The 21,712-nt window shown below is 44.4% G+C and overlaps 1 protein-coding gene across 2 annotated transcripts in view; it reads left to right on the top strand.

Moving 5' to 3' along the window:
* Scaf8 (SR-related CTD associated factor 8) overlaps positions 1-21,712 on the top strand; it is a 189,074-nt gene that overhangs the window by 129,113 nt on the left and 38,249 nt on the right. The window contains exon 22 of one of the 2 annotated variants that reach the window (XM_026393816.2): positions 13,968-15,045. The exons of the other annotated variant lie outside the window; for it this stretch is intronic. The gene's annotated coding sequence lies outside the window, so the exon portion shown is untranslated. Of the gene's footprint in view, positions 1-13,967; positions 15,046-21,712 lie in introns of those variants that run through there. 2 annotated transcript variants of the gene reach the window in all.

Below are 21,712 nucleotides of genomic sequence, written 5' to 3'. Positions count from 1 at the left end.
TCTTCAAGTCTCCGCAAAAGTTAGGTAATGATGTGTCTGTGCAGGGCGCTGGCTGCAGTTCATCCACGCAGGGCAGAGAGTGGAGTAAAGGGGTGGCCGTGAGTCCTACTGGGCCTGACCACTTGGGCCTGTGGGACTGCCTTACTGTGACATTTTGCGAAAGATATTCCAAAAGGTTTAGAGATGAATTTGACAGTTTCAACAAAGGGAAGCAGACAGAGAGGGAGGATAACTCCGCAGGATAACCCTGCTGGTGCAAGTCACATGGCACGTGGTGCTGAGGAACAGATCAAGGCCTTGGGACCAATTCTGAAAAGAGCCAACAGAAGACAACTCTTAATTCAAGACGAGTGTAGAAGAGCTGTATAAAACTGTGGAAGGTGAACTGGAAGGCTAACAGTGAGCTGGAATGTGGCTCATGTAAAAAGGGGACGTTTTAGTATTGCTCAGAGCCAGAGAAGTGCAGCGGGGAAAGGAGCAAGCGGCCGTGGCCTGATGTTAATAGATGTGGGAGCCAGAGCTTTATGTCCAAGGGGTCAGAGCCTAGGAGAGGTGCAGAGATGCCCAGAGGTCCTAGTTACACTGTTGCTGCTCTGGCTAGAGAAAGGTCCCTGGGAACTTGGGTTACCAGATTGGCCCACAGCATGCTGCAGACAGGCATGTGGTGAGCAGGGTAGGATTCTGATGCTTTGAAAATATTTTGACCTTCAAGCAAAGAAAAAAGTAGTTTCCTAGAAGTGCAGGCCAGTGAACTTGTTACTCCCAGCATGATGCCGAGAGGATTTAGTTAAAAGACTTGTCACTGTTAAGAACAGGTTCTCTGCCCTGGAGTCACTAAGGACAATTCCTGCCAGAAAAATAACCAGCTTTGAAAGAAGGTTATTTCACTGCGGATGAGAAAGATGTTGCAGATGGTAATGGTTCAGTAAGGAGGCGAGGCAGTTGCTCAGATTCTTTTCAACAAGGAAGGAGGAGCTGGTTTGGATGGCAGTGTAGTGTGGCTGGCTTGCTCCACTGGGCTATTGGCTTAGTGTGAGCCTCAGGGAGGAGGGCTGCCAGGGGGGTGATGCAGGCTCCTGATCTCAGATGCAGCCAGGGGGAGTTGGCCTGTCCTATTTCTTTTCCAGCAATTATGTCTGGGAAGCCCAAATCTCTGCCCTTTCATGTCACAAAGCATAAGTCCAGTTCCTCCGTTGTATTTCACTTATTTTAAGCCACTGGCCTTACAACCCCTCAAATGCCCCCGGCCATGGCCTGAGAGTTGTGGAGCAGAGGTCAGAAGCCAGGGCCTGGGTCAGAGGAGGGAAGACATGCCCAGTGGATGAAGATGGGCCCAGACACAACAGGAAGGAAGCGAGGGAGTCCGGGGACCGCCCGGAACACAGGGCAAGGAGCTGGTTCCCCTGGGAGACAGAGCGTTTCAGAGAAAAGGTGTTGTGGTTCATGAGGGTTCCCTCCATCCTCCATGAGTCCTTGCAGATTGTCACAGGCTTGTTTAAAGGGACTGAAAAGGTACATCAGACATGCCTTCTTCAACTTGTTTATTACTGATTTAAATGAGGAAATGGAGGTCAGGCATGTTAATTAAACCCAGGAGTGACATGAAGGTGGGAGAGAACTAAAATGTTGACAAGTTCTGTGTCTGGGTCCAGAAAGCTCAGCTGTTCAGGTGTGGGGAGGAGGCAGCGGCTTGTCAGTTGGGACAGACCGTTCTCAGTGCTCAAGAATACGGTCCAGGGCTGGGGATGTGGCTCAAGCGGTAGCGAGCTCGCCTGGCATGCGTGGGGCCCGGGTTCGATCCTCAGCACCACATACAAACAAACATGTTGTGTCCGCTGAAAACTAAAAATAAATATTAAAAAAAAAAAAAAAGAATACGGTCCAAGCTAAGATGGTTGACAGGCCATGACAAAGTGATTCTGTCTCACACAGATCAGACCACAGCTATGGTTTTTAAATCTGTTCCATACATTGAAGAACAAATTTTGAGTTTGTTGAAGGAGAATAACCTAGATATTTTGGCACCACGTATGTCAAATGAGGATTGGTGTGGGGGGAGATTTGAGCAGTTGTAAGGCCAATGGCTTAAAGTAAGTGAAATAAAGTGGAGGGATTGGACTTATCCTTTGTGACCTGGAAGGGCAGAGATCTGGGCTTCTCAGACATCACTGTTGGAAAAGAATAGTGAGGCCTTGAGGGATCGGTCCTGCCACTAGAGAGGAGCAGGGACAAAGGCCATTTGGGGAAAGAGACAACTCAGGGATCCCAGAGATGTTGGTCTATAATGAGAGACGTTGGCCCGTAAGCCCATCTGGACCTGAGATCATGTGGCTCCAGGTCTGTCTTTTTCTGTGTGGTTGTGATTACCCATGCATCACATGCAGATTCACAATCATTGGTAGACAAGTGTGTGGTATTTAAATTGTGTCCTCCTTGTTAGGAACGTGGTTCAAAACTGAAATTTGGGGGTTATCTTGTATAATATGGGCATCAATTTCAACCTGGTTCATTCAGTGACCTCAGTAGAGAACCTTGATGGAAACGAGAGGCCAAGGAAGAGCGGTCAGTACAGTGAGGCTGAGAGGCCTCGCTTTCTTATCTCCACTTCCGGGGAGAGATGGCAGAGCACTCTTAGAATAGATTAAAGTGTGCTGTGGGGTTTTTTTATATTCATACTTTGAATTTTTTTTCTTTTTTTTCAGGTGGGCAGGTTAATAAAATACACATTTTAATGTAAATTAAAATTTCAAGAATTTGCATATTATAAATGTGCAGCATCTTAGCTGATAAAAAGCTGATCCTGGCTCAGGCAGTGCTGCTGTGTCCACAACCTAAGATCAGATAGATATTCATGGGAACTTGGTTTCCAGCCTCCCACTCTAGGCACCCTTACTCTCCTGGGAAGATGTTAGTGAGTTAACACAATTTCCTCGTGTCCGCAAATGGGGACGCTGTTAAGGTGGAAGGAATTTTCTTTCCAGGTCTTAGGTTTATCATTTTTGTTTGTTTGTTTGTTTTTGAGACAAGGTCTCACTAAGTTGCTCAGGGCCTCACTTAGTTACTGAGACTGGCCTCAAACTTGGGATCCTCCTGCCTCAGCTTCCTGAGTCACTGGGATTACAGGTGCGCACCCCCCAGCTGAAAAATCAGCTCTTAAATGACAGGTGCCTTCCCCGTTGCTTGGGATACCATTTTACCAGCCACAGTACTTGGCTTTGTAGTTTGTTTTCTCTTCTGAATGGCTCCTGGGAAGCTCTGTGGGGACTATCATTGTCCATACCTCCCTCCTCCCTCTGCCTGTCCTCTCTGTTTCCTCTCCACCTTCCCTGTCCCCTCTTAGAGAAAGCCTTTGAGGGCACCTGGTCCAAACAGTGCCCATCTTTCCCTCTTCCTGTCGTTCCACTCAGGTTTTCCCTGGAGCTGCTGCTCCGGCACAGCCCCCCAGATGGGACACTCACAGTCACTACCTGATGGGGGACTGGAGAGAACTTGCACAGGGTGCACTTTCATCATCAGGGGTCAGTAGTAAAAGATAAGCATCCAAACCCATCTTCGGTTCTGGAGGGGCATTTTGCTGTGGAGTGAACCGACTTCAGGGTTCGTGTCACCGAGGTGCCCGCCTCTGCCCCCGAGTAGGGAGAGAGAGAAAACAGCACACACAGCAAATTTTAAGCCTCGGGTAGGCAATAGATGATTTTTGGTATATCCCACATATCACATGGGATGTATATATAAATTATTATTATTGTTGCCTAACTTGGCAACCCTACCCTTTAGTTTCCTGATGCATATTGATTGTCTCTCTGTTAGAAGGTTTCTCAGAAGAAAACTAATGTCATTCTTGCCCCTAGTATGCAGTACCAGGCTTCATTCAGGACTTTGTTGGAATAGAACTCAAATTACGAAAGGTGTTCCTGTGCCTCATCCCCTCCGTCTTCTGCTTTCTCTACCCAGGAAGCCATACTGACTATAAATGAAGGTGACTGCTGAAAGGGTGACCTTGAGCCATTCCTGCTTTGTCACTTAAAACAAAGTATTTGCAGATGTGGACTTTAGGACTGTAAACCAGACTTAACAGATGACTTGTGCACATCTCAGCTGATGGACCTTGTTTCCTTGCAGATTCACAGTGAGGTTCAAAATGGGTGGCTTAGAGTTTAGAAGTAGAAATGAGGGTTGTGGATTTTATATTTTTTCTTTCTGCAAGAGAAAAAAAAAATACTTTGGACCCAAAGAGGACCTTCCTAAAGAGAGAGTTGGCTTAGTAAAGGCCATCCCACTGATTAAGAAAACAAGCCAGGATGTGGGTTTTTTTTACAGCACAGTTTTTACAAGGAACAAAATGGAGTCAAAGTTAACTGCACTGACTGGGCCATTTGGCCATGAGGGTGTAATGAAAAGCTGCTTCAAAGTACAAGGGCCACATAAATGGGAAATGGATATATTATTTCATAGCTGATATTCGCTACCAAGCTTTTAGTTGTTTCTTACCTATAAAAATTGGTTATGCAGTTAAAGTACCAGCAGCATTAAAGGCCTGAGACACAGTTGGAATAAACCAAAAATAAAGCTAGGTGCGGTGGCGCACACCTATCCAGCAACTTGGGAGGCTGAGGCAGAAGGATAGCGAGTTTAAAGACAGCCTCAGCAACTCAGCAAGGCCCTAAGCAACTTAGTGAGATCTGTCTCAGAAAATGAAAAGGACTGGGGATGTGGCTCAGTGCGTAAGCACCCCGGGTTCAATCCCTGCCCACTGCCCATCCCCCACCAAAAAAATAAAAGATATCCCATAATATCCACTGAGATATTTTTAAATTATTGCATTGAAATATAATTGAGGATTTGATATATTTTTTAAAGTCTTAATATACTGTCACAGATGAATTGTATCTTGATTTTCATTTTTTTTCTTAAATAATAAATGAATAGGCATAATATTTTTTGAGTCTTTTAATTCTACTTAAGCCCCTATTGTCAGCACTTTTGAGACCTCTGAAGAATGGTTATGCATATGTTAAGTAAACTACGAATAAGATAATGGCAGATGAATGCCATCTTCTAGTCTCTGGGAACTCCTACTAGTTTTATTTTATTACTGCTCTTCCCTGTCATTATTCCAAGCACCAGCCCCTCATTGCCCTGTGGGGCGTCTGTGTAAGTCCATCTACTATGCAGACTTTGGACACCTTCTCCAAAGTGACGCCATTAGGCATCCTGGGAAGTGTTCCAAAGAGTGAGCCCAGAAAGGGGGGGAAATCTGGCTCATCACAATTCCAGTGAGGAAGAGTGCCAGAGTTTTGACAAAACTTTTTGGCAGCGAGGCACATTCAAAATGATTTCTCGCACGAGCTTCCCTGGCAGCTCTAACCCAACAGTGGGTCATGATGCCAAAGAGCCCTTTGTTGGGCTGGGTTCTTCCTACACTCAACCTGCAGTTAGAAGACCAGAACCCCTGTAGCCACTCTGGAGACGCAGCCCCTTGTTGCGGGGTAAACAGGTCGGTTGAAACATCACAGGGGAGAGAAGAGACTTAGGAACAGGCATGGGCTTCACCTGCTATGAGCAGGAGGCACTGAAGGAGCCTCTGCAGGTTAATGGGGCCGCTGGAGAAGGGCTAAGGTGAGCGTCCACTGGCAGTGTGGCACCTGGCCCAGGTGCTGCCTTCCCTCCTCCCTGCAGGGGCAGGGCTAGATTTACAATCAGACCTCATTCCCTCGCCCAGGACTGGTTAAGGCCCACCATGTTCGTGCTGCAGTTTAAGGGCAGGGATAAATAGCTAAGGGTCTGAAGAGCCAGAAATATTTCCTTTAAGATTGCCAGAGAGGACACAGGAGCTTCGGATGTGTTCCAGGGCAGGTGGTTGGAAAAGTAAGTAGCAGTTTCTCTTGAAGACAAAAAAGAATTGAATTTCAGACTTTTGTAAATTGGCTTGGTCTCAAAAGGGACATAGTCTTGTGTAAAACTTTCTTACAAACAGTTTGCATTTACGGCTGAATTCAAGTTGTCCTGGGACCTGTTGGAATTTTGTTTTCTTCTTTCTCCTGTCTCCCAGCCAAGAGACCAAAGCCAGGAATACCTGGGCCTATTCCGCCCTGCCCCGTGGCACTCCATTTGTGGGTGGCTCCAGGTCAAGGCCCTCCTTCCCTGGAGCCACAAGGATCCCTGGGCCTTACCTATTTATGTATCAGTTAGATACAGATGATAATGTACTTAACTCCTAGAGACTTTTGTGGCCTGTTTGCCAGTATGTATGTGATTGGCAGAAGGGAGGGACAGACTGAGAAAAAGATTTAGAGCTGATTTGTGTCCTGAAATTTTTACACCCAGGTCTGACTAGAAAACCTCCTTTCATCCTGAATTGCTATTTATCAAAGTGGACCGGGCTCTCCTGCTATACACATTGTCATTTCAGAGAGGGATTCGTTCCCAGGGAAACAGTTCAGCTTCCCAAAACGTGCTGCTTGATGCCAGGGAGGACCGGCTACAAAAAGGTAGCAGGGAATTTTGATGGATATCAGATTTATTTAATATTTAATTTTAATTTAATATTCATGGGATCAAGGAAGCGGATTCTGTGGGATTTGGTTTGAACAGATTCAGTGGTGGTGTTTAGAATCATCTTAGTTGTAATGCTTTGGTTGATAGGGCTTAGAATAAAATGAGTTGTATCTGTTAGGTCAGTGGCTTTTAAAGTCTGTCTTTTAGAGGCTGTGGAGGAGGAGGAGGTGGGGTCCCCCAGAGTCCCGGACAAGCTTGGCTTCTTCGCAGGCTGCTTGGCACTCATGTCTTACACACCAGATCTCACAGCTTAGAAAGTAGGAAACTCACGTAGACCCATGCTTGGGAACCGTGGCATGCCTGGCTCTGACGTTTGGTTTCAGCTCTTCCAAGTCAATTCATAGTGGATAATCAGATGTGATTTCACTGAGGCACAAATGTGAGTGGTATTGACTTCGGGCTGGTGGCTGGCAGTGTGTCACCCAGCTGGGTGAGTCAGCCCTGTTGACCACCGTCAGCCACACGTCCACGCAGCCTCTTTCACTGTGATTGTACACTATAGTGGGATTTGTCATTTAAGATTTGCTAATATCTGAGATGTAAAGGACATTTGCCTTTCACAAATGTGTTAGGTCTTCTGAAAAAGGAATAGGACTCTGGACAGCTCAATGGAATGTACAGGGGAATTGTTAGGTGTGGTCTGGAAGCTTCCATGCCACATCACCTCCTAAAAATGTGAGGAAATTGTATTGAGCAGGATGCAGCATGCATCAGCTCTTAAACACTACAAAGGAAGAGATATTTCTTACCCCAAATCTTGGCCAAGGCTTCTAAGGAATATGGTTATGGAAAGCCACCCATTTTTTTTTTTTTAAATCATGTCTTGTTCTATTCTGTGCCTTTGGATATGCCTGAGACAAATGTTCCCAAGATGGTGCTTGGGAACGTAGAAAAAGAAGTTCTATTAGTGGTTCATTAATTTGGATCATATTTGGAGTTCTCTTTGAATTTGTTAAAATAAGACTTTGTGCCTTCCCAAAATCTGTCCTTCTGCTAAAAAGAAAAAAGCCGGGTATTGTGATGTGTGCTTATAATACCAGCAACTCAGGAGGCCGAGGCAGGGGCATGGTGAGTTTGAGGCTAGTCTGGGCAGCTGACATCATATTTACTACAGGTTAAATCCCACACTCTGGGACTGCTAGGGATGTTCCTGGTGGTGGTAGCCTTAGGGGAGGCTTGCTAGGAAGGGAGTGACCCTGATTGCTGTACTTGTGCCCTGCCTTGCACCCGCTTAATGGATGTGGGGCCTGGTTTCTGTCATTGTCACTAGAGCACGGAAAGCACAAAGCTCAGATGAGCAATGGAGTCAGGCCCTGGGGGCATTTACTGGCCAGCCACTCCAAACACACATGGCAACTTATCTTTTTTTTTTTTTTTATTTAATTTCCCTACTTTCCTGTAGTTTTTTTTTTTTTTTTTAGTTGTCCATGGGCCTTTATTTTATTTATTTATACATGGTGCTCAGAATCAAACCCAGTGCCTCACATGTACTAGGCAAGCGCTCCACCACTGAGTGACAACCCCAGCCATCCGGTCACCTCCCTCTTTTAAATACTTATTCTGGACAAGAAGAGACAGCACATGCTGCAGAGTAAGCCTCAGCGGGAGGCAGAGCTGGCCCTGTGAGGGCGTCCAGGCATGCCCACCAACCTGGATCTTGTGGGTGCTGTTCCTATCTTATATACCAGGAGCCACCGCTCCTGGCTGCCTGTCCCTGTGCTGGCTCTCAAGGGCTCCAGGTGCTGTTCCTGTGTTGCTATTCCACGGGTTACCTTTCCCTTGGGCTGCGTTTTCTGGCATCCAGTGAAAGTGTGTCACTTGTCATTTCTTTGACTATGTCAGTTCTCTGCCATTAATGCAGTTTGCAAATTGGTTTCTGTAGCTATTAAAAAAAAAAAATAGCATCTGCTCAAATGGGCGGCGTGTGGTCTCTCCAGCTCAGCTGTGAAGACAGCTGAGGAAACCAGATTGAGTTTGCGCTCAGCAAACTGGATACAAGGAAAATAAAAAAAAAAAAAAAATTTAAATGGATGATTGTTCACTTTCAAAAGGTTTCTTTACCTCAGGAAAAAATATTAATAGGATTTCTTTAAACATCAACTCTTTTCAGTACACTAAAAATAAAATTTAATGTCTTGAGTTTCTAGAGCATTCTTTGTGCAAACAGGTGGCATGTCTATAGGAAAAATTCTGAGTCTCTTAAAGTTAACTTTAAAAATTATTAAAAATTTTTATCCAGTGGGTTCAATTCTACAAAAAAATTGATAGTTGTCACTGTGACTTGGAGGTAGGGAAGAGTACATCTTGGTACGTGATGGTTTAAACGTGACAAACTTTAAAATGAGGGTACTACAGCATGTGACCCACATGCATCAACCTGTTCTTGAAGACCTAAAGTCCAGCTTTTAACCCTTAAGCTGGAAGGAGGGCCATCTAAGCTCAGTGAAAATTCTTTATGCTCAGCATGGGCCCTGGCCTGGAGGCCTGCAGGCAGGGGAAGTGACTCCCCAGTGTCTGGAGTGCATGTCCTGGGGCTGTTTTACACCTGTGGTCTCAGATGATTCACTGGTGGACTGGCCTTCCATGACAACGGTTTAGTCTTATTTCACTTTTATCCACACCTTGCAAGCCTCATGCCTCCTTGAGCATCATTATTCCCCCTGCCTGGGAGTCAGGCTCTTACCAAAATGAGTTCAGACTCAGGCCTTGCTCTTGGCTTGTGTCTCGTTCCATCCTGTGGACTTGGCGGTCTATTGTAAGGTTGCAGAACAGTGCCTGGGTAACCTGTCCTTTCTGTGTAATGACTTCTTCTGCCCTCTCCCCCATCCTCCACCCACAGGGTGTCCAAGTACAGAATTGCCAGATCATATATAACCCGAGCACAGCACCGGCTGTGGCACATCTGGGCCCTGGTTTTCTGGGAGTGGTTAGCAGAAACTCTTGTTTGTTTGTTTTTTGTACCTCAGCAAAGGCATGAACATTGGCTTTTTTTTTTTTTTTTTAAACCCAGGCTTACTGATTCCTGGGTGCTTGTGGTGATTCCCTCCACTGTAGTAGAAGTGGTCCAGAGAGAGAGGGAAAGGACTGGGTTGGGACTGGGAACAGGGTGGAAAATGGGAGTACTGTAGCTGCTGCTGACAGGAGCCGAGGTGGCTGGCTGTGCCCTCAGGGTAGAGAAGAAAGGGAAGCGTGTCCCATGCAGGGGAATGCAAGGCCTTGTTCCTTCTGCCCATGGGTGTCTAAGAACATGGCCGGCCGAAGGACGAGTGGCCCCTCTTCCTCCTCCATGAGGGGCTTCCCACAGAGCCTCTCAGTCCCCACGGTCAGCCCTGGGGCCAGGTGTTTGTCTCCCTCTCACACTTGAGTGACCAAGGAACCCGAGTGCTTACAACCATCCTGCCACCTGCCTCCCTCAAGCCAGCTCACGGCATGGGACCCCACCACCTCTGGAATCCGCTGGGTCCATTATGGTCCCAAAGTCTACCTTATAACTCTGATCATTTGTGCCAAGTGGTCTAATTTTTCAGGATGTACTGTTTGAGATTTTTTGATTGAATGAATAAGGGACATTGTTGGACCAAGAATAAGAGCATCATGTGTTCTTCACAGACTCATCTCTGCGTGTATTGGGCAGGGTGGGGCGGGGAGCGTGGAACCTCAGAGCCCCAGTTTTCTGATGTTTTAAATGGAAGTTTTGTGCCTTGCAACTCCTAAGGCCTGTTTTAGTGCTGATGTGATCTATCTTTCTATTATGGTGGAATTAAGCAACTTTTTTATGGACCCTCATGGATCATATGCACAGTGCGCATGTGGACATGATGCAGGAAACGTGACCTTGGTGAAATAGAGGAGCCCTGTGTGTCCCCATCATAGGAGTAACCTCCCCTACTAGGCAATGATTGCCTGATTTATTTTAGTTATTCTTACGCTTGGCACTTGGAAAGACACGCCTTCATATTGTTCTGTTGTAATGGGACATGGCTGCACACATTTTAAGTAGGTTTTTAACTACAGAACAATAAAACATTGAGCAAATTATGTTAGAACGTGTCTGCACACTCTGCTACTGCAGCTCTGTGCCAACCATCCAGCTCCCATATGGGCTGACCAAACGGATCAGCTGGATGAGGCAGATTGGGGTCTGGCATCCACGAGTAACTCTGGCACTTTCCCTTCCACATGGCAGGACAGGCTGGCTGAGGCTTGGGTCTCAACGGCTTTTGGAAAGGTGCAGAACATTCCAAATGTCTATGATATTGCTCTATCGCCTTTTTGTCTAGCCCACTGGATATTGATCCAATATGACTACTGCTGGAACAAATCATCCCCACTGTGGATTTTCCGTCCCCCTGGCTTCTTAATCACAAGCCTTTGTCTTTTGTGGAGAAGGAAGGAAGAGGAGGACATGAGATTAAAGAATTTTCCGGGTGAAAGCATGGGTGTGCAGGAGACTCATTCCAGAGCGTTAGAGGCTCTCTGCAGACTCTCCCATTTTGTTCTCCTTGCCTTCTTTTTTATCAATTATAATTTAGAAATGACTCCTAGATATATACAACTTCTGGCCTGCTGATAGGTCAGTTGGAAATCAGTTAAGGATGGGAAAATGGAACCACACCACAGAATCTTTTCCATAGTACAGAAGTCAACTGCATTTCTGTTTCTTCATGCATTGGGTCCCCTCAAAAGGCACTCTCTCTGCCTGGTCCTTTCTCCAGCCTTGCTCTGTGACCTGAGTCACTGACCTGGGGACCTAGTCACTGTTCCTGCAGCAGGTTGTGTGTGCTAAGAGAGGCTGTCACTGATGTGAAGCAGTGGGCCACTCTGCAGCCCTGGTCACTCACTGCTCGGCCTTCATCGTGGGCCAGAGAGGGATGGCCACTCCCCTGTCTGGATACTCAGGGATCTGAGGGGAGCAGCCTTTGAGAGGAAATGCATGTCATTTGGGAGTCAGGCACATTTAGTTTGAAATCTAGGCCCTGCTACCTCCTTGGTGTCTAATCTTGGCCTTGTTACTTGACCGCCGTGAATTTCAGTTTTCTTGTTTGCAATGTAGGATTGATGAATAGATCTATTTGCAGGGCAGCTTAGACTAAGTGAGAGGTGTTACCTGGAACCAGTAGACTCCTGGGCATTTGCGTCCGTGTAAGGAATACCTTTGTTTCCATGGGTCTCAGTTGTGTCTGGTTTACACAAGTGTAACTAATTGAGCATTTCCAAATGCAGGAAAGCTGCAGAGTATAATCATCTCATCGTGAGCTGCAGAAAACTGCTTCTAATTCATTTTTTCTTTCTTTTTTTCCTTTTGGTATTGGGTGTTGAGCCCAGGGACACTTTACCACTGAGGTACATCTCCAGCCCTTTTAATTTTTTATTTCGACACAGAGTCTCACTAAGTTGCTTAGGGCCTGACTAAATTGCCGAGAGGCTGGCCTTGAACTTACAATCCTCCTCCCTCCGCTTCCTGAGTTGCTGAGGTTATAGGCGTAAGCCACCACACCCAGCTCAGGTTTGTATAAAAGTCATCTTGTTCTTTGCACCATGTTCCCAATAAAAAGTAGGAACTTTCTTGGGCCCCCTTTTTAATTTACAGTATTATGGAGGGGTCATGATGTACACTGGTAACTGCTAGTGAGAGTGACCCCTGACTGAGGGAGAAGGGAGAATGGATTTCTTTACAAAAACTCCAGCTACTTAAGGAGTTTCGAAGAAGCCACCTGTCACATCCCAGCAGCTGTGGCTGTCCGTAGCAGCTGGATCTCCTTTTATGTGACAAGGCATTAAATGCAGTAACTTGTGTTGGCTTTGATGTCATTTAGGTGGAAGCTCCGAACCAGGGATAAAAGCTTCTGCGCAGTGGTACAGCATACAAACAGTGCCCTCCAGGGGAGAAGCAGGCAATTAAAACCAATATGGCTTCAGCCCTGGCGCTCCATGTATATATATATCTCATGCCTCCCCCGCCCAGAAAACCATGATGGTGAAAACACTTGCCAGGATGCCATAATACATTTTACATACTGTTTATTTAAGTTCATTTGTCAAGACAGAAATATTTATTTCTCTTCCCTGCCAACAGAGAGACAAGCACCAATTTAGTCCGTGTTAGTATTGTGTGCATTTACAGGTCTTTCTTCCTTGTCCCCACTCCATAATTTGAGTGAATTTGAGTCTTTTTTTCTTCTGTTCCCCCGTGGTCTCTGTGCCTTTACCACAAAAATGCTGATCTACTGTGGACAATAACCCTACCCTGCTACAGCCTCAAATCTTATTCAGATCGAAGACGGTGGCTCTGGAACTTGAGTCTTGCAGCCATTGAGAGTGAAATGACTGAGCTTTTGAGTAGAATTTTAAGACACCTTTTTGAAAATCAACTTTTTAAAAGTCCTAATTTATGTTCAAAAGATAAACATACTAGCAAAGCACTTTGAATAATCCAGAGTAATAGATGACATCTCAGCACCAGTTTTGTTTTGTGTGGCTCATTCACACATTTCACAGAGTTTTGTTTCCCTTATGTCAAAACCATGGGAGAAAGGTGAAAAAAATCGTGCATGTCATTATTCTTGCCAATCATTCAAGCCATTGTTCTTGTCACACATGACAGAGTGCCTTAAAATATATAATATGATGATATATAAGTATGATATGATATCATGAAGCATACTATCACCTAAATAAGTCCTCTAAGTTTTACCAACTGCAAAGACATAAAGATCAAATCAAAACGGTGAATCTTTCAGTTACAGGAGCTTATCATTTTGTTACAAACAAGAACTATCTACACAAAATTTCCAAATATTTAACCTAATTTCTACTTGTACCCTTGACAGCTGTGAAAAACACATGATTTTTAATTGACTTCAGATGTTAAAAAGTATTTTGAGACTTCTCTGGAAGTTCAGCCTGGAAGTTCAGGCACCCAGGTGTAGGTTTTTGTTGAAGTCTTAACCATTGCCTCAGGCTGACACAGTGGGACTTGATTGTGCTTTGCCAAGAGCTATGAAGACAGGAATGCATGAGTTGAGTAAAAGTTAGAGTTAGATGGCCTTCTTTTTAGACATTATCTGCTGAAGTTTTTTCAGTCTATATGGGCAGAACCCAAGACCCAGCAAGGTCAGGTGCCTGCACTAGTTGTGGGTAGAATCACGTCTGGAGCTGGGTAGCTGACTTCCAGGAATGGCTCCCTCCTGAACCATTTCAGTCTGGGGGAGAAATGGACACTGCATAAGCTGGTTCTTCCTGCTCTACTGGAAGAAGAGATGGCATTTTAGAGCAGAGAAATTCATCAAACATTGAAACATTTGCTGTTGTATTGACACCATCTCTTCTTTAGGAATTATCTTGGAAAAAGCTAGGAAAAGTTATTCCATTAACCAGTGATGACCAGTTATTGTTCCTTTTGTCAACAGGCAAGATGATGAATGAAGTCCTGGCAGCTTCCTGTGTCCCAGGCCTTGTAGAAATAAATGAGACAGACGAGCTTCAAAGTTCTAATGTGCATCACATCGGATCTTGTTTAAGGAAGCGTTAAAAGGAACCCACCGTTACCTATTAAGAAGGCTCTGTGCTCTCAGGCATTGTTTCTGATTGAATCCAGAGGTTGCAAGCATGCCTCCCTGTATTACCTGTTGGAGCAGGTTTAATTTTATAAATTTTAAACACAAACTCTATGAGTTTCTAGTTCATAATTGTTCTTTTTGAGGATCCACTCAGATGAACAGTATCGCATCTGTAAGAGATACACACTTCCACAAGCCCAGAATTGATTGGGAGATCAGTGGCAACAAACTCCATCTGTAGCATCCAGTACCAGTGACGGAGGAGACAGAGCTGGAGGAAACCTATCGCGGGGAAAGTCATTGTGTTGGAACTACAGATGACTGGAACCATAGCCGTAGTACACTGAGGCTCTTTTCTTGAACACCATATGTGCACACTGTGTAATTCTTGACCAGTGGCTTTAATCCATTATTATTGGTTATCTCTTTGGACGTTCAAACATTGAAAGTTTTGAGCTTTCATTAAAAAAAAAAAAAAAAATTATGCAGGTTTGAGAAAATCCAGGGTTCCATATCGTCTTCCAAGTATTTCCCTCCAGCCTTCCTGTCCTGTTAGGAACAGCAGGTACCCAGGTGGTAGAGGAGCAGCCTTATGGGAGAGAAAGGCAATGGGGATGAGCAGGCACACTACATTGTACCGTAAACATACTTTATAAGTACTTCACTCCTTAGCTTCTCATTCAGGCAGACATTGCAGACGTCTGCTGTAAGTATCCAGAACGGATCTGTGTTTTTGGAACTCATCAGTGTTCACAATACCTGCAGGGGAAAGAATTGCAAAAATATGAGCACCCTTTACACCTAAAAGAATACTTTTTTTTTATCATTCTTTTATTTGTTTTGGCTCTGTCAAAAATTAAAGTGCTTGGAATGCTGTAGTCTGTGGTCTCTTGAAGTTTAGTCAATGAGAACCTAACACCTTCACAGAATGCTGTCACTTTGGACATTCATAATAAAAACTGAAACTGATTTTGGTCGTTAGTCATTTATTTTGCTTTATAGCTTAGTACATCTTTTGTGGTTCATCGTTGCCCAGGAGCCACGCACTCTGTGTTGCTGTACATACAGAGAGTAGAGAGACGCACCCAGTTCAGGTTCTCACTGCCTCCCTCGTTGAATCACAGACGTTTTCCAAATTTGAACAGCCACTGTCTTTGTTATTTCTTGAAAGACTAAGATATTTTTTAATGCCATAGTCTCAATATGCATTGGGCAATTTGGATTAAGGATAATTCCTGAAGATTACATCTAAGCTGCCTTGAATTTGGGCTTATATTTTCTATTAAATTGATATACTATGTTTTTATTATAAAATATTTCTCCTGAATAATAAGTAGGAAACTGGAGATGGCCATGGGTAGCACGTAGCACTACAGGCTTTTCAGTAGCATCTGTCTTTGACCGTCTTCCCTGTGTGTTGGAGTGCTGTTTTATGTATTCTGTCACACTGCAGGAAGAAAGAAAACAAAGAAGTCCAGACAATGAGTCTTGTGTAGAAAACTTAGATCTTGCTTGTCACTTTTACTAAATTGGAGATGGCAGTAAGAAAAGAACCCTTCCCTTCTCTTCTGTTGTAATTACACCTCACTTGGCAGGTGTACCACCCCTGTAGCTCCCTCCTCCCAGCCCCCCAGCCCTCCCCAGAAGGGTCAATGTGGATTTGGGATGCACCTGGGTATTCTGACACATGTATGAGCAAATGAAGTGACCTGGGGACTTCTTTTCTTTTTGAGATGGGGTCTCGCCGTGTTGCCCAGGCTGGCTTCAAATTCCCGGGCATGAGCAATGCTCCTATTGGCTGCCCAAGTAGCTGGGACTACAGGCAAGTGTCACCACACTTGGCCCTAATTTTAGAACTCTTAAATCGGTGGTGGGGAGAGGGCCTCTAGTTCTTCTGCATGGATGAGATGGGAGAAGAAAGTAGAACAGCAGCTGTCCCTAAAAATGGGCTCATTCTTTCAGAACTGAGTGCCTGTGCCGTTGGTGCTTAGCTGGGAGTGTTTTTCTAATGGCCAGGTACACAGAGTGACCATCGGTTAGAAGGGTCATCTTTTAAAAACCCCAGGGCCCCATCACAGGGGCAGAGAGGTTGGTTCAGTCTGAGGTTGATTCCCTTGTAGAAGCTTCCTGTGCCCTCCACATCCGGAGGGGCCTCTTTGTAATGTGCAGCCCTCACTCTGCCTGCCTGCAGTCCACTCTTTCTCGGGACTTCCAACATTGTGAGCTGGCTTTCAAAACAGTATTGGTGACTTTGACACACTGGAGCTCTTGGGTGTTTACAGAGTTACAAAGACTCCTCCATGTGGGTCCTTGGGTTCTGGAAGTGCTGGCCATTCACTTGAATTCCAGGACAGTGAGCTCACTGGAAGCAGATGGGTGGTCTTAAGCAATTTCTTTAGTGGTTGCTACATTCTTCTAGAAGGAAAAAGGAAAATCTTTTTCCAATGGACTCCCCAAAGGAATTGCTCATGGACGATTACTTTCATCCAAAGTAATTTGTGTTTTAAGCAATTTAGAAATATAAGCAGTTAAGAAAGTAAAGTTTTATGCTTTAAAAGAAAGCCTCTTTCCATTCATTATTTGAGATTTCCCCAAATCCTGTATTTCTGCATTTGTTTGATAAAATTGGGGAACCTTCCACACTATGGTGGTGGGATTGAATCCAGTCATTTATAGCTGGCTGTTCTCAAAGGACTACTTAGGATTACAGATAGAGACAGCCTGGCACAGTGGTTATTGTTTTAGATGTTTATTGTACCTTTTGTTGTCTGTGAGAATGCCGTGTTTTTACCCCTCATTTCTTCTGAGGCACACATCTCTTTCAAAACACGTTTTAAAAAATATCACAGAAAAAGGCTCTACCCATGAGCTATAAGGAAATACAATGAAGTCCATTTTTATGAAGTCTTATAGCAAGAAATAAATTATTTCCAATCCAGTAACAGTATACTAACAAATCAAATGCCCATTACTATAGACAATTTGAAAAAAAAAAAAAAAAGAGTGTGAACCAGAAAGAAATGTATATATTTTATTATCCAAACTTGATTTAAGTTATAGAGTATTGAGATTTTTTTTTTCTAAAAAGATGTCACTCATAAAATTAGATACAAATTTTAACATCCGTGAAAGGATCCATGCCCTTAGAAATAAGCATGACTGTCACATGGCTGAGACGATCGGATTGCACAGTTGGGGAAGAAACCCAAGTGCTCCTTTTGTCATTTTGCCCTATTGATCATGGGGAAGAAGAAGAATATTGAACAGAAGCAATTGCTGTTCAAAAGATTTTTTTGAAAACTGTGAAGTCTGTGTGAACCAAGTCTTGCATCATCATAAAGGAACCCTTGACAGACATTGCGCATTCCCACCCACCAGGTCAACAGGCGAAGAGCCACAGCAGTCAGAGTGGGCACGTCCTGCTCGGCTTTGTGTCCTCCTTGTCCTTCTTTACTGACAGAAAAACAAAAACAGCTAGAAATGTGCAAGTTATCAAGAGTTGTATTTTGCCTGTGTGGATCGGAGCACACAACACACTTCTTGTAACTGGCGGCATAAGCAGAGGAACCAGAATTTTCTGAGGTCATTAAGAAGCAGAACTCTCAAGGCCTTGCTGGGAACTGCCAGAAGGGCACAGGGACCCAGAGGCCACCCCTGCATCTGCAGCAAGCGTAGCCACCCTCCTACATCCACAACCAAACCCCAGAGTCTTCATGCTGAACCCAGTGCCCGTGCTTCACTCTTCAGTAGAAAATACCAATATTCCTTCATTCATTCAACACACAATTTATTTAGCACTAAGTGCCTATTACTGTGCTTGAGATCAGAGATGGAACTTGGACTGAAATTATGCCTTTGCACGTCATTAAGATGCACATCTTAAAAAGTAATATCTGTGTTGGGACTGGGGCTCTGGCCTACCATGTGTGAGGCCCTGGGTTTGATTCTCAGCACTGCATATAAATATATAAAATAAAGCTCCATTGGCAACTAAAAAATATTTTTAAAAAAAGGAATGTCAGTGTGTTGCACTTTAAGCAGAAAATCAAATAAAAAAACAAAAAGAGAGTCACAGAGCAGATGCAAATAAGTACTTTAAAAATTTGGTTTTCCTACATTGAACTTTCCACTATAGAAAAAAAGGAAAACATTTCTTATAATTTATGAATTTGCTGTTTCCTTGTCAGCAGCATGTTTATTGTTTTATTTCACTTTGAAAATATTGAGATCATATTTACTTCAGTAGTGAACCATTTTTATTCAAATATTTCCAAGGACTTTCCTCCAGTTTCATTGGCCAAGCAACAAAGATCTCCATAGCAAGATCCCTCAAGTGTTTTCTCCATACAGGAGAGCCTAAACAGGACCCGTATTTCTGCACCCCTAAACTTTAGCCATGATACATTCACTATACCATCCATAGATGCTGCCATGGTCACTGGAAGTGACAGGTTTCAACTATGAGCAGGTGGAGGAAAACCCCAAATACTCTCAAGCATAATGAATTTGGCTTAACCACCTTTGGAAAATTATAATTGAAACTCAAGAAGCTATCACTATGAAACCCCATGCATGAATTCTGTTTCTTGAGAAATCTCTCCCATTTAAAAATATAAGTTTAATGAAGAGTGGCATGGAACAGATAGGAAATTCTTAGCTGACATTTTTTTCTGAAGTGAATTTGATTGTCCTGAGGCCATCCTAACAGTACACAAGGAACAAGGTTGGTTTTCTCAGATCTCTCTCAAAATTAACAGTTGCATAGAAGGAAAATGGACCTGACTGAAGGTTTTTGATCTAGTGGCATCTTGCTTAGAAAGGTGTTTGTTAAATACAAAAGAGGAAAACAAAGCCAATGCATAATCCGTGAATTGTGAATTCAATTCACCATTAGCTTGGTATGTTCTTCTGAGGCAAAAAGTCGTGTCAGAATTTAACTAATTGGAATAGAGACTTAGCAAAATCTAAGTTTGCTTTGGAAACTCACGTATTTCTATTCCAGTGGTGAACAATGTGGATAATACATGTTACATAAAGCAAATTATTAACTCAAGTAAGTATAACCATAACCATCACCAAATCCCTTGCTTACTGCCCTTTCTTGGACTTTAGCCAAGATAAAAGCAGTGATGCTCCATTCAACTAAAATCCTGTTCTCATTCCTCCAATCAACCTTGGTATGTTTAACTGGACCATCAGATTCTTCAAACTGAGACTCTGCAAGAGAATACCATAAAACCTAGAAAACCAACAGAATATAGGATTAAGTTTTTCTAATGGATCTCCAGCGTTTAAGGAATTTGAATGCATTTTTTAATCAACATAAATGCTCTACTGGATATAATCTTGTGGGTCTTTGTTGTTGCAAAGACCATCAGTACTTGGTGTTGTTCTGAGCCTGGCCAGCCCTCTTAGAGCTCATCACGTTGGACTGGGGGTTGTAGGCACAGAGCTTCTAACTTAAGTAGATTAATGTCTACTTAAGTCACTGTCCCCAAAAGCAAAGCAAAAAGGAAAACCCACTTAATAGGAGAGAAGTGCTTAATGAATTTTAGTTCATCTCCTAAATGCTGGGTCTCTAAAACTGGCCTCCCACTTGAATAACTAACTGGGCTTGCATCAAAGAAGTTTCTTCTCTTAACAAATATCTTCTATTACCCCCATAAAGAGAACAAAAGCTGCCCTTCGCTCAGCCTTTGATTTGCAGCTTTCTTGTTGGTTGCTCTTGATGCCCACTCGCCTTCCTTGGTGAATGCTCTCTGCTCAAGATGCTCACAGACATTTCATAAACGTGTCTGCACATTAGTCTCCTAAAAAACTTAAAAAAAAAAAAAAGAAGAAAGAAAGAAAGAAAAAGAAATCCTAAGTCCCTTCCTCAAAGATTGTGCTTCCCTGGGTGCTCGATGAGGGTTGGGAGTTCCAGAAGATCCGCAAAATGGATTCTAACGCAGGAACAAGTTTGGTAGTCCTGGACTAGAGGGAAGAAAGACTCGGCCGCCGAGGCCTGCATCCACCTCTGCCTCCTTGATGGGTGTTTGATTTGGGGCAAGTGATTGAAGCACACTAGGGCTTGGTTTCCTCCACTCTAAGATAGAGCTCATCAGGCCAGTTTTCTCACCTGTGAAGTGAAAACATCGTTTGCATTCTGCAGTGAGTGATGTAATTGATGGGTTTGGCACAGGGTGGGTGCTCAGGAAGTAATTTTTATTTATCCCTAAGGTAAAATGAAGACAGGGAAACAGCTGTAGCCTAAGTGAGGTCAGGTCAGTGAGAGTGAAAACAATCAGGGTGACACCATACTCACTTGGGGTACCCCCCCACCCCACCCTGCCCTCCAGTTCCTCTATTGTGAGCTTTGAAAAGAGCAATCAACTTCTACTCAGAGATAAGGCCATTGTGTGCATCTGTTTTCCCAGGGTGGAGTGAACAGGATCTGCACCGCAGATAAATCTGGAGGGGCATGGGGACTTGGCCTTGGCTTCATGAGTTTGAACGGCAAATTGCTGATCAATCTCACCATAGCCCACGGATGTCTCCAAGGACAGAAGAGGAAGTAAAGGGGCCAGTACCTATCTTGTCCTAGGCTTTTGGCACGTCAGGATCCAATACCTGATTATCTTTTAAATCTAAAGAGTCTCTCTCTACTCCTTTTTTTTTTTTTAAGACTTTGCCCAGTCTGGCTTCAAACTCCTGGGCTCCCATGGTCCTCCTTCCTCATCCTCTTGAGTAGCTAGGGGTGCAGGTCCGTGCCACCATCCCAGGCCCCACTGTCTCCTTCCATTACCTGTTTTGCATTTGTCTTAAACAAAAGTCAATTTTGTTTTTAAGAAAATGAACCCCCCACACACACAATGCCTGTTGGGATGAATTTAATTCTTATTACACAGACTTGAGGGAGGACAGAGAATGCCTCGCTCTGTCCCGGGGGAGTACACCCCTCTGCAGTCTTGTGATGGATGAGAAGGGGCAGTTAGTGGCGTGCATGGCTCTGGCGGAGAGTGTCCAGCAGAAGGAGTGCACGCCACCCCGCCCCTGTCCCCAGCGGTTTCCAGCTCTGAGCGCTCTGAACATAGGCGACATCCTGGGCAAGTTTACGTTTTAGTTTGAGAAGCAGCGTGAGTTTTCGTCTGATTTTCAAAGAGCTCAGGAACAGTCCAAGACCAAAGAACCACTTTTATTAACAAGGAATATGTTCAAATGAAACTGCAGAGTCTGAGCTCAGGAGGCCGCACTGCTCTCCAGGCTCTGTTTCCCACCCCACTGGGTGCCCGGGCATCTCGTGGCAGCGCTGTCCAAGCCCAGGTGCACCAGGTGATCCCAGCCCAAAGCCTCTGGGCCCAGGACACACAGGAGGCAGCTCTGTCGTCCTTTAGCTGCGGACGTCAGGTCTCCTGAAGGCACAGGAAGGAGGGAGAGCTGTTGCTGATGGAAATTCTCCAGATGTTGACCCCAACACTGCGGTCAGGCAGGCCCAGGGCACACGGGTGCAGAGAGGGAAAAGGAGTTAGAGACCTAAAGACAGGAAGAAGAGTTCAGCCCTCCTTTTCCTTTCTTTAATATCATTCAGCTTTCCTGAGCCAAACAGAGTTTGAGCA

This window comes from Urocitellus parryii, chromosome 8, assembly GCF_045843805.1.
Source record: "Urocitellus parryii isolate mUroPar1 chromosome 8, mUroPar1.hap1, whole genome shotgun sequence".
NCBI classification, from domain to species: Eukaryota; Metazoa; Chordata; class Mammalia; order Rodentia; family Sciuridae; genus Urocitellus; species Urocitellus parryii.
This window is presented reverse-complemented; position numbering and strand designations above follow the sequence as displayed.